Here is a 6783-nt window from a genome sequence, read left to right on the forward strand (position 1 = left end):
GAGTCTCATTCTGTTGCCCAGGCTGGGGTGCAGTGGCACGCTCATGGCCACCACAGCCTCTACCTGCTGGGCTCAGGTGATCCTTCTGCCTCAGCCTTCCAGTAGCTGGAACTACGGTGTGCACTACCATGCCCAGCTGATTTTTGTGATTTATTGTAGAGACAAGGTCTTGCCAAGTTGCCCAGGCTGATCTCGAACCCCCGGGTTCAGGTAGTCCTCTTGCCTCAGCTCCCCAAAGTGCTGGTATTACTGGCACGCCCAGCCTCCATCTATGATTTCAAGGCCCCCTACCTTTGTTGGTCTTAAATTTCGACTCTCTTATGTCTGAGTAGCTGCTCTAATCTCTTCTTAGCTCTTTGGCCTCCCAGCTTTTGCTTTCTGGTAGATTTTGAGAGTCTCATTCTGTAGATGTGCAGTCTAGGTGTCAGCTAGTGACTTGGAGGAGGGGGAGATTTGTTTGCACATTTGGGGGGCTTATTTCTCTGTGGTTCTCTTCTCTCCCAGATTATGCCTCTTGAGTTCCAGTTACTTTAGAGCCCAGAACTTGTCTTCTGCTTCGGCCTTTTCCACTTCTTTGTCCTGGAAAATGCCCTCAAGGGTAAAACCTGTTAATTTTATGATTGGATTTAGAATGCTAATGGCTACTCTGTTATGTCTACCTTTATTAGTTTTATTTTTTATTTATTTTGTTTGTTTGTTTGTTTGTTTGTTTGAATTGGAGTCTCACTCGGTCGCCCAGACTGGAGTGCAGTGGCCGCTTCCGGCCACCACAGCCTCAACCTGCTGGGCTCCCGCGATCCTTCCACCTCAGCCTTCCAAGTAGCCAGAATTACAGGCATGCGCTACCACGCCCAGCAGATTTTTTGATTTATTGTAGAGATGAGGTCTCGCTGCCCAGGCGGGTCACGAACATTAGTTTTATTTTTAATTCTTGCCAATTTGATAAAAATCTGGAGCTGAGTTGGTTTACAAACTGAGTAGAATTTGAATAGGCAGAAATTACTTACAGGAAGGAAAACAGTATGAGCACAAGTGCAGTGGGGAGATAAAGGTAAGGTCACCCGAGCACTTCCTTGACATCTTTCTCTCTCTCCTCTGGCCCCAGGAAGATAATGTTTTCCCCTCTGAGTCCTGCAGATCTCCCTGTGCCTGCAGCTATCCTTCACTGACCCTGAAACCACCTCCTTGATTACATTCCAGCTTCAGGGACACCGCTGACTTCCTTTCCAGGTCAGTCATTGCTAGTACTCTCAGGCCTGCCTTTCCTGTCTTTGGTGTGGCACATGCCAACCACCTAGCCCTAATAGGGCCCTTACTGCCATTAAATCAGGCTTCCTCACCGCTAATTCTCAGTGTGCACCTGCCCAGGTCTGACGTGTACTTGTGGTTGGATACTGGGTTCATTCTGCCCCCAGCATTTGTGGGGTCCTTGGCAAGAATATGTGTGTATGGAGGTCCGCATACATACATCTAGCTAACACACTGTTAAGTAAAATATGTTCTATGCTCCTGCCTTGACAAATCTACCTTTGTAATGACATAGTAGAAAAATTTGTAAAACTGTGGTTTTCAGGACTGAAATTTAGCAAGTTATTAAGTTAACCAAGATGACTGAAATCAATTTCATATATTATTTTAAACATTGTGTTTGGGGTCATGTATAATAAATATGTGGTTATCATAGAAAATAGAAAATATTTGAATTTTATTATAAACCATTATCCATAATGTGATTTTTTCAAAACCATTTCTTCAATCCATACAGGATTTAAGTTCTATTTTTCAAAATTTTTAATATCGGGCTATTATTTTGAAAACAGAAAATGACAGTTTGCTACTAAATTTCTTCAAATTCACCTGTAATCCCAGCACTTTGGGAGGAGAGGCAAGAGGATTGCCTGAGCCCAGGAGTTTGAGACCAGCCTGGGCCTCAGCACTTTGGGAGGCAGATGCGAGAGGATTGCTGAGCCCGGGGGTTTGAGACCAGCCTGGGCAGTGTTGCGAGACCTTGTCTGTACAATAAATCAAAAAATTAGCCGGGTGTGGTGGCATATGCCTGTAGTTCCAGCTACTTGGAAGGCTGAAGCAGAAGGATCGCCTGAGCCCAGCAGGTGGAGGCTTGGTGGCTCAGCCTGTAATCCCACCCCTTTGGGAGGCTGAGGTGAGTGGATTACCTGAGCCCGCGGGTTCGAGACCCGCCTGGGCAGGCAAGACCTCATCTCTACAATAAAATAAAATAAAAATTAGCCGAGAGTGGTAGTGCACGCCTGTGATTCCGGCTACTCGGAAGGCTGAGGCGGAAGGATCACCGGAGCCCAGCAGGCCGAGGCTGCGGTGGCCGGGAGCGGCCACTGTACTCCAGTCTGGGCGACAGAGTGAGACTCCAACTCAAAAAAAAAAAAAAAAGTTTTTTTGTTCAAATCTCTCAGATTATACTTCAATCTGTAACAGTCAAAAAATGGTCTCTATAGAAATTAACTTCGAGATTATTTGTGATTTGTCTAAATCTTATTGTCATGTAGATGTTTTACTTTTGTTATTCTAATTGCCTTGTATTTTATTGAAATCTCATTTTGGCTGTATATTTTACTTGCTTTTTTTTACAGACTGAGCCACCGAGCCCGGCAGAGTAAAATATTTTAAATTACTTACTACCAAGTAGTATTGTCCAGCAGAAAGAGGTGCAATATTTATCCTTTAACTACTAATATGTACTGTCATACTGTGATTTAGCCCTAGTTTGGAAAAATGAGTAAGATTATATTAAAAGGAAGTCACTAGGATTATTTTACCTTATTATTTATTTTACTTTATTATTTATTTATTACTTATTGAAAAAGGGAGTAATGGATTTGTCATTATTTTGCTGTTTTTTTTTTCTTTCTTTTTTTTTTTGAGTTGGAGTCTCACTCCGTCGCTCAGACTGGAGTGCAGTGGCCGCTCCCGGGCACCACAGCCTCGACCTACTGGGCTCCGGCGATCCTTCCGCCTCAACCTTCCGAGTAGCCGGAATTACAGGCGTGCGCTACCACGCCCGGCTAATTTTTTGATTTATTGTAGAGATGAGGTCTCGCCTGCCCAGGCAGGTCTCGAGCCCACGGGCTCAGGCAGTCCACTCACCTCAGCCTCTCAAAGGTGTGGGATTACAGGCTGAGCCACCGAGCCCCGCATGTTTTTATGTATTTATTTTTAAATTATTATCAAGATGTGGAATACAATTCAGGGTTAGGTATACAAACGTTGATTATGCGGGTACCCTTGTTGATGAGGTACACCCCTCCCTCCCCTAGCAGTTTCCCTCAACTGCCAATTCCACGCCCCCTCTCCTAGTGTATTGTTTTTAATTGATGTTTAGATTTGCATAGCATGTTTACTTTGAGGTGAAGGAACTCTACTTAATGGCAGTATAGTAGTTAATTTTCAGTGAGTTTTGCCTTGCCAGTTATGTGTAATGCTCAAATGGGACCAAGACTTTATGAGCTGTTTATTTTACTACCCAGTCAGGCCTTGTTTAAATTTTTTTTTTTTTTTGACTTGGGATAGGAGTTTTCAACAAAAGCTGAGTTAAAGATGGGAATGCAGGGAGGTGTTGAGTACCAGTCTTAGAAATAAATAGGCCAGGCTCGGTGGCTCAGCCTGTAATCCCAGCACTTTGGGAAGCCGAAGTGAGAGGATTGGCTGAGCCTGCGGGTTCAAGACCCGCCTGGGCAACTTGGTGAGACCTCATCTCTATAATAAATTAAAAAAAAAAACTAGCTGGGCGTAGTAGCGCACGCCTGTAGTTCCAGCTCCTTGGAAGGCTGAGGCGGAAGGATCACAGAACCCAGTAGGTCGAGGCTGCGGTGGCCAGGAGCGGCTACTGCACTCCAGCCTGGGCGACAGAGTGAGACTCTGACTCAAAAAAAAACAAAGAAAGAAAAAATAATGGCAGAATTACTTAGTCTTTCATGTACTAATTTAGAATAAAATGATACACTCGGAATTCTTTTGTAATTCTCATATTACAGTATTGGAATTACACCTATAAGAACTTTACGTTTTCCGTATTTGTATTAGTTATCTTCTACCTTCCATAATAATTAGTTGTAAATGGATTGCCTGAGCCCACAGCTTCGAGACCCGCCTGGGCAACTTGGCGAGTTCTCATCTCTACAATAAATCAAAAAATTAGCCGGGCGTGGTAGCGCGCCCTTGTAGTTCCAGCTACTCGGAAGGCTGAGGCAGAAGGATCGCCGGGCGCAGCAGGTCGAGGCTGCGGTGGCCAGGAGCGGCCACTACACTCCAGTCTGGGCAACAGAGTGAGACTCCAACTCAAAAAATAATAATAGTAGTAATAATTAGTTGTAAAGCCCCCCTCCACTTTGTTTTTTAAGAGTATCTACTTGTGTTGGGGATGATGAAGGAAAGGAATTGAGAATACCAGGAGGCTTGTACTCTGAAGCCAAGCAAAGGTGGCAAGAAGGGAAAGAGTTTCAAAGGAATCAGGTAGCAGTGCCAGAATAGTAGAAAGAAGGCCTCAGTCAAGGAGAAAGGAGATCACAGAACCAGTCTGTCCTTGAGAAGGAGACCTTGGGCCTTATCAATCAAGACTCCTGTAGTTTCTCAAAAAATATAAAATAGAATTTTTGTTTTGTTTGTTTGTTTGTTTTTGAGTTGGAGTCTCACTATCACCCAGACTGGAGTGCATAGCCGTTCCTGGCCACCGCAGCCTCGACCTGCTGGGCTCCGGCAATCCTTCCGCCTCAGTCTTCCAAGTAGCTGGAACTACAGGTGTACACTACCATGCCCGGCTAATTTTTTGATTTATTGTAGAGATGAGGTCTTGCCAAGTTGCCAAGGTGGGTCTCGAACCCACGGACTCATGCAATCCACTCACCTCAGCCTCCCAAAGCGTGGGATTACAGGCTGAGCCACCAAACCCAGCAGATAAAATTATTTTTAAAGCTTAAATGTGCAACAGTCTTTTATACTGTGATTTTGGATTTTAGCTGCCTGCTTACCAAGAAGGATTTTGTTGATTTGAAGGGTGGAGAGAAGCAGACATGACGTGTAATGGGAAAATAGATTTAAGACTTGTTTAGTAGGTATATTTGATTCAATTTGGTGATTAGATTTGGAGAGAAGAGGGATTTAGGACTACTAGATTTCTGGCATGGGAAAATTGGGTGTATATTATAGTGCCATTTACTGCGATAGTATCTGTAAAGCAAGTTTGTGGGGGTAATATAAGAATATAGTTTTAAATCTTTTCAGTTTGAGGAAACTGTGGAGCATTCAAGTGGAAATATTTCATAGGCTTTTAGGTATATGGGTGGGAGCAGAGGAATGTAGGGAAAAATTAAACTGTAGGTGATAGTTGAATCTAAGGTTATACCTGTAGAGCAAGTGAGAAGAATGCTGGGGAATTGTTCTTTGGAGGAGCATAAGTATGTATTTTAGAAGCAGATGAAATAAGTGTTTGTGAAAAAGATTGGCAAAGAGGTAAAAGGAAATTTCAGAGTTCTTGGAGTCAGAATTCAAGGAAGGAGAGAATTTCTGGAATGAGGAAGGGTATAGTCAGAGAGACGACAATACTGTAGTTCGAGAAGTTAGGTCATGCTCGGTGGCTCAGCCTGTTGGCCTAGCACTTTGGGAGGCTGAGGCGAGTGGATTGCCTGAGCCCGCAGGTTCAAGACCAGCCCGCTCAATTTGGGCGAGAACCAACAATAAATCAAAAATTAGCTGGGCATGGTAGCACACACCTGTAGTTCCAGTTACTTGGAAGACTGAGGCAGAGGAATTGCTGGAGCCCAGCAGGTTGACGCTGGTGTGACCATGAATGTGCCATAGCACTGCAGCCTGGGTGACAGAGTGAGACTCCAACTAAAAAAAATAAATAAATAGAAGTTAGATCCTCGAATGTATTTAAATACTTTTGTGAAGGAACTAGTAGGAGGGGAAGGGTAGTTGAAGCAGGTAAGAGAGAATAGCTGGAGGGCAGAGAAGGGTAGTGAGTACAAATAATTGGTTTAACCTTAGAAAGCTTTATATTTTCTTCTTTTTCTTTTTTTTTTTTTTTTTTTTGAGTTGGAGTCTCACTCTGTCGCCCAGACTTGAGTGCAATAGCACGTTTCCGGCCACCACAGCCTCTACCTACTGGGCTCCGGCGATCCTTCTGCCTCAGCCTTCCATGTAGCGGGAGCTACAGGTGCATGCTACCACGCCTGGCTAGTTTTTTGATTTATTGTAGAGACGAGGTCTCGCCAAGTTGCTCAGGCAGATCTCGAACCCGCGGGCTCAGGCAATCCACTCGCCTCAGCCTCTCAAAGTGTTGGGATTACAGGCTGAGCCACCAAGCCCGGCCAGCTTTACATTTTCTAAGATTATTTGTCCTTATACTCGAATTCTTACATAATTCTAAAACTTGATAAATTAAAAATAAACTTGTAGATTTTGGTTGTTTTAATTAGCCGGGCATGGTGGCACACACCTATAGTCCCAACTACTTGAGAGGCTGAGGCAGAAGGATTGCCTGAGCCCAGAAGGTCGAGTCTGTGGTGAGCCTTGATCTTCCCACTGCACTCTAGCCTGTGCAACAGACCCCAATGCAAAAAAAAAAAAGAAAGAAAATTTGATTGGGCACTGTGGCACATGCCTGTAATCCCAGCACTTTAGGAGACTGAGGCCAGTGCCCTGGAATTCCAGACCAGTCTGGGCAATATGATGCAACCTCATCTCTACAACAAATTTTTTTTTTTTGAGTTGGAGTCTCACTCTGTCGCCCAGACTGGAGTGCGGTGGCTG

General features: G+C 44.2%; 1 protein-coding gene across 1 annotated transcript in view; it reads left to right on the top strand.

The window, feature by feature from the left end:
* Positions 1-2956: 2956 nt before the first annotated feature.
* The window catches only part of ZMYM1 (zinc finger MYM-type containing 1), a 26207-nt gene continuing 22380 nt past the window's right edge, over positions 2957-6783 (top strand). Inside the window, 1 exon segment of the mRNA XM_008050187.2 lies at positions 2957-3018. The gene's annotated coding sequence lies outside the window, so the exon portion shown is untranslated.

This window comes from Carlito syrichta, unplaced genomic scaffold (assembly GCF_000164805.1).
Source record: "Carlito syrichta isolate Samal-C Ts95f unplaced genomic scaffold, Tarsius_syrichta-2.0.1 Scaffold143178, whole genome shotgun sequence".
NCBI lineage: Eukaryota > Metazoa > Chordata > Mammalia > Primates > Tarsiidae > Carlito > Carlito syrichta.